This window comes from Lutra lutra, chromosome 17, assembly GCF_902655055.1.
Source record: "Lutra lutra chromosome 17, mLutLut1.2, whole genome shotgun sequence".
Taxonomy (NCBI): Eukaryota; Metazoa; Chordata; class Mammalia; order Carnivora; family Mustelidae; genus Lutra; species Lutra lutra.
In genome coordinates this window covers 12,423,500-12,430,004 of record NC_062294.1, presented here as the reverse complement: position 1 = coordinate 12,430,004, position 6,505 = coordinate 12,423,500, and positions in this window count along the sequence as shown.

The following is a 6,505-nucleotide window of genomic DNA, read 5'->3' as shown; positions in this document are numbered from 1 at the left end:
AAATTCGGGCTCCCCCTCACCGCCACTGAGCCCATCTTGTTTCCTTATGGCTTCTTTGGGCCAGGCACCCTGCTGGGCGAAGGGATTCAGTGGTGCACAAGAGAGGGCTTCTTCCGTTAGGCAGGGGTGAGAAAGGTCCCGGGATCCCTGTGGCACCACACCAGCCCATGAGCTGCATACTTCCTAGCCCAGGCTGGCCTGTTAACTCACTCGATACGGTGCAGATGAGTTCTGGCTGCTTGAGGACAGAAGGTCCGCCATGGCTAGTCTGACCCTTGACAGTTTAAGACGTTCCCGGCTCCTGTGCTAGAGAAATACTTTTGAATATTTTGGCTAATGGCCCAGAGCCTGGTGTCACCTGACCGCCCCAAAAGAAACGGAGATAGACTAACTCATCCGAGGTCTATTCCTGGGCAAGTCTTTCCTGATCTCCAGACATGGCGATGTGGGGAGAAAACCTTTGCAAGCTTTCCTGAGGAGCAGCTTGACCTATGCCGTTTGCAGGCTTATGAATTTGGGTGAAACCTTGCTGTGTGTGGGAACCGGTGGGTGAAGTAAAGTGATCGTTAAGGTGTTCATTCCATTCTGTGGACAAGCAGTGCTCGGCGAACAAGCTGTAGGGATTCCTTCCTGCTTCCCTCAACCATCGCTGTATCGCTGTCGTCCATCTCTGCAAAGTCCCAAGCCTCCTTTTTTCTTTTTTTTAAAGATTTTTATTTATTTATTTGACAGAGAGAGAGAGAGATCACAATTAGGCGGAGAGGCTGGCGGAGAGAGGAGGAAGCAGGCTCCCCACTGAGCAGAGAGCCCGATACGAGGCTCCATCCCAGGGCCCTGGGATCATGACCTGAGCTGAAGGCAGAGGCTCTAAACCTTTTATTGTCCTTTCTTGTTGATTCTTGTACTTCGTAGGCTCTCATACCCACCAACTGCACTATTCATCAAGAGGACTGAACATTGTTTTCTGTTCTAGCTTCTTGTGCGTGAAAGGTTGGAGCGATTTCTTGCACGATACTTCACAGAGCAGAGCTGCCCATGCACAGTTACACACATCTTCGGGGGACTTTATTCTCATGATATTTGGATTCGCCTTTGTAAAACTTCCGCCTTCTCTCAAGGACAGAAATTAAAAGGGGGTGGGGAGGGTATTTCTCACATCTCTCTCAAAATATCTGTGCCGGATCTTTTGATCCTTTGCGCACCAAGAATGGCAGCTGGGAGTGTCTCTCTTCTCCAAGCCAGGTTCTCGGGCCTTACTCTAGAATGTCCCATGGTGGGTGTAGACAGGAAGAAGAACAACAAAGAACCTTCAGTCATTCCAAGTGTTCCCATCCTCCCCCCAGAGCCTCCCGTCCCCACATCAAATGCCTTTCCGCAGTTTGTCTCAGTCAAGGGGTTTCTAGCAGCCCAGTTCACACTTCACTGTCGGGTCTACCCTTGGGATCTGGGAAATGCCGTTGTAATGATTGCACAGGGCTGTAACTCCTTATTTCTGTTTGTGAACGTGCAGTTCGCTCAGTCCCTTTCTGTCCCTGAGCAGCGACAGCAAGAGGTCCTGAGGACATCTGAGGGACTTTAGGGCACAGGATCTTTCTCAGGAACCCTGGTGACTTTTGGCACCCAGAACGACCAGCATTTCTGATTCCATGAAGGTGGTAGGAACATCGTTCCCTGTACTTCTATCAAGCCAGATTTTAATTAAGATGTTCTTTTCATGCTGCTAGGTTTGTAAATGAATAAACAGACACGTTCCTTACTCTGGCTGTGTTTACTTGTGAGACACTCTTCATCTCTAGTTATTGGTGTATGTATTTGCCATCACAAAGGCTGAACAGGGTACATAAGACCATCTGCATCTGTGTCACCAGAGTGCGAAACAGACTCGGGACTCCGAGGTCCAGCAGACACAGGATTACATCACCCACCACGTGGTGGTGGCATGTCTGGAAACTGAAAGCCTCCCTCCCTCCTTCTGAAGGTCACGAGGACTCACGCCTAAGTCTCTAACACACGGAACTGTGAACTAGTCAGTGAGTGCTAAGCATGGCTAGATGCCAGCGGTGGTGCCTGAGAGTCATCTGGGGCACCTAAAGCAATCCCCTCCAAGTGAATCGGAACCAACAGGGCTGGAAATCTGCTCAGGACTTCTGAGACCCTTCCGGGAACTGCTCTTGTGCCTAGAAACCACTGGATGCCAACTGTTTAAGAGACGGCAGGGCACATGGGTTAGGGAGAACTTTCACTGATCCCTGAGCAGGACAAGGGGTTTCTTACATACCATCCCATGTAACCTTTATGACAATCTCGGGAGCGGAGGTTTGAGCGGATGCTGGAGGCTCAGAAGGAACATGACGTTGCCCAGATCACATAGCTTGGGGGAAGGGCTGGAGCTGAACCAGAAAGGTCCGTGCACTGTAGCACAGGACAGGTGGCCGGGAGGCTGTGTGAGGCCCACTGACCCGCAGCCGAAATCGGCTGCCCAGCCAAACCGCAGTCACCTGCAGGCCCGCAAGCTCGAGAGGAAACGCTTGTAGAAGGCACCAGCTGTTGGTGCCTTCTCTCTCTTGTCTGCCACCTTGTGCAGCTCAGGTAGGGGGTCTCTGACGGCGTGGCCGTGTAGGAGTGATGCCCGCAGGGCCTCATCCCCTTGAGGAATTCTCCACTCGCTGCCAGCGTGGAGTCACTCGTATCTATTCTGCTCATCCAAGCCATGTTCCAGCAACTCCATGCGGGAATCCCACAGGCTGACACGTCAGCAACAACCTCCTCATCCTGTCTTCCAAATCTCCTTTTATTTCAGGTTCATGAATGGTCCACCAAGCCCCACACTGGGTAGGCACCTGTCCCCCTCCCCCGGCTTCTCCCTGGACCTCTACCTCATCGCCCAGCTCCACCGAGACTGGGTCCCCAGATCTCTTGTCTCTTCTGGCCTCTCGTTCCCCACCCCCACCGCTGGAGTTCTGATCGTTGGCAAGCTTGCTGCAATGATCATCCCTAAAACGATGTCCCTGCTTCTGGTGTCCCCCCGTCCTCACTCTGCAGGGCTGTCCTTACCAAGCACGTGAGATCATTTTACTCCCTGGCGTAACTTAGCAGCTCCTTGGGACTCCCCGTTGCTGGGGAGACTGTGCTCAGACTCCTTAGCGTGGCAGAGCTCTGTCTCCATAGTGGGACTGGCAGAGCTGGCCCAGGCAGTGCTGGGGCCAACTGTGTGTGACTCAGGGGCCCGGATCCTGGCCCGTTTGCCCCTTTGTGAGACTGATCCTATCCCCCACCCTCCATTCAGGTCACACTCCACCAAGCCCATATTTTGCTCACTAAGGTGCCCTTCCTGGCACCTGTCCCTTCTGTCCTTGGGGAAGAGTTCTGAATTGAGAATCAAATGATGCCCCTGAGGCCCCTCATGTCAGCCTGGCAGACCCTTCCAGAATTTCAAAACCTTCGCCCACCATCACCACGATGGTGGTACAGCCTTTCCTTCCCACGACAACCGGCCTCCCTTTTGCGTGTCACCTCTACTCTTTCCACCTCTGTCTTTCCTGGTCTTTTCCCCTATGCCGTCTGTCACTTCCCTCCGTGGAGGACTAGTTTCTCTGAAACCCCAGCATCTAGTATCGTGCCTGGCAGCTAACACATGGTTGAGCAAATGGGGCAAAGTTTCCAGCAAAAGCTCCTTTCGCCCATCTGTAAAATGGGATAATGTCCTGGCCTCGGGGAGCAGAGGGCATTTGGTTACTGCAGCTGCCCCTCGATCTGACCAGTAGGTGGCGCTGTGACACACGAATTGAGCTTTCCCTGGGGCCTTCCAGTCCTGCATCTGGAGTGCAGGTCCTCAGGGTGTACTAGAAACCCAGATCTGAGCCTTGATCTCTGCTCAGCAGGGAGCCTGCTTCCCTTCCTCTCTCTGCCTGCCTCTCTGCCTACCTGTGATCTCTGTCTGTCAAATAAATAAATAAAATCTTAGAAACCCAGATCAGATCAATCAAATCTCCCCCTGAGAGGGGATACCGATGTGGCTCCCGTGACTCAGGAGGGGCTGAGGAGAGGCTCCTTTGTGCAGCCTTAAAAAGAGGGATGTGCCCTTTCTGTCCTGCTGTCCTCCTCTGGAGGGGCCTGTGGAGTTAGGGACCTCAGACACTTGGCTCTGGGGCATCGTCTGACTTATTCCCCAGAGTCCAGGGTGAAAGGGCCATTGTCCTGTTTGGTTAAGAACATGACTTTGGAGCTGACCTGGCCTGGGTCAGAATGCCCGCATTGCCTCCCCCTTGGTGTGTGACCCTGGGACGTTACCTTCCCCGAGCCTCCTCTCTAGTCGTCACCAGTACAGACTATAGAGAAGGGGGGGGGCATGTAGCATGTGCGTCTATATAGAGAGATTTATCTGAAGGATTTGGCGGCTGGCAAGTCTGAAATAGCAGGACAGGCAGGCAGGGTGGAGACCCCAGGAATCATTGATGTCAACGTCTCGAGTTCAAGGGGAGTCTGGGGTCAGAATTCCTTTTTCCTCTGGAGATCTTAGTCCTTTTCTTAAGGCCTTGAAGTGAGTGCATGGGCCCCACCCATGTTGGAGCGGGTGACCTGCTTTAATCAGTCTATGGGTTTCGGTGTCAATCAGATCTAGAGAACACTTGCCCAAGAATATCCAGATTAGTGCTTGACCAAATATCTGGGCACCCTGGCCTAGCCAAGTTGACACGTGAAACTAATCATCATAGCCTCTTTCTACTTGCTTGGAAAATTAGCAATGACACCTTTCCTTCCTTCTTTCCTTTTTTTTTTTTTTTTTTTTTTTTGGCAAGACTCAAATAATGTGGATAAAATACTTGGCTCAGAACACAATTTTGAGAGCACGACAGTTTTTTTTTTTTTTTTACTCTTGCAAGGTGAGCTGCATGGCCAGGCACCTTAATGGGTGGGAGACTGTGGGGGATGAGTGACACTCAGTGACCCAAAGGGAAACAGAGTCATGAAGCTCCAGGAGCAAAGGACCTGTGAGGCAGATGCTTATGAAAAAGCTGGGCTCCAGTCTCCAAGTGCCACTGGGGCTAATGCCTTTGAACTGAGCTTATCATGACCAACCAGTTTACTAAGGACCTGTACTAGATGTACATTTATTCCAGGATGTGCCTGGTAGTACAGCAAAATTGTTCGAGCTCCGTGAACTACTATTTTTTTTTTAAGACTTCTTTTCTCTTTTCCTTCCTCCCTCCCACCCACTCTCCCTCCCTCCCTCCCTCCTTTCCTTCCTTCCTTTCCTTCCTTTCCTTCCTTTCTTCCTTTCTTGTTTTAAAGAGAAAGAGCATGAACCAGAGGGGCAGAGAGAAAGGAAGCGAGCTTCTCCAGCAGACTTCCTGCTGAATGTGGAGCCTGATGCAGGGGTCGACTCATGACCTTGAGACCATGACCTGAGCCAAAATTAAGAGTCGTATCCCAACAGACTGAACCACCCAGGTGCCCTGCCTCCCAGTTTTTAAACATTTTCTCCTCTTTTCTGGATGAAATCAATGCTATTTACATTCTTTGACTTCATAAAAAATACTCACCTCTGAGACGTGTCACGTGCTATGACTTCATTCCCGTTCTCTGTTTTATTATTCAAGATTTCAAAGGTTCTGCAAAGTTGGAAGAATTTTGCAGCGAATCCCCAAATACCTAATGCTAGAACCTCTCATTTTACTGAACATCCTTTGTCACCTCTTTATTCGTCTGGCCATCCCTGCATCCATTCATTCATCTGTCTTGGTTTTGGTACATTTCAAAGTAAATGGAGACATAGGTGCTCTTCACCCTACATGTTTTTCTTGTGTTATCTCTGCTTCTGGTGTCCATGTAATGCCAGACTCACAAAAGGAGTTGGTGTTTCCTACCGTTTGTCATTTTTTAAACACCTTCATGGGGATCTATTTTACATGCCAGGAGTTTCATCCATCGTATATGTACTGTGGGATGATTTTTCAGCCGATTTATACATTTGTGCAACTATCACCGCAATCTGGGTTCAGAACGTCCTTATCACCTGAAACCTTCTCTCATTGACGTTTCTAGTCAGTCAGGCCCCAGCCCCATCCCAGACAAGCACTGATGGGTCTGCCTTCTGCCTCTAGAGATTTGTGTTTGTAGTCATTTCCTACCAACGAAATCACACAACGTACGGTGTTTTGTGTGACTTCCCTCATTTCGCTGAAGGCATTTGAAGTTCATCCGTGTTGTAGCATGAATCACAAATTTGTTCCATGACTGTCAGTGACAACTCAATAAAGGAACAGAAGTTCAGTCCCTTTTAAGGCTGAATTGTATTTTATTTTATGGACATATACAGTTTATCCGTTCAACATTCAAGGGACACGTGGGTTGTTTCCCGTTTGGGGCTATTATGAATGGTGCTGTGCTCACTTGTGACCAAGTCTTTGTATGGACGTGCGTGTCTGTCTCTCCCAGACAGATAACTAGGAGTAAAATTTCTGGGGCTCATATAAATATATATTTCACTCGTTAAGAGTCTGCC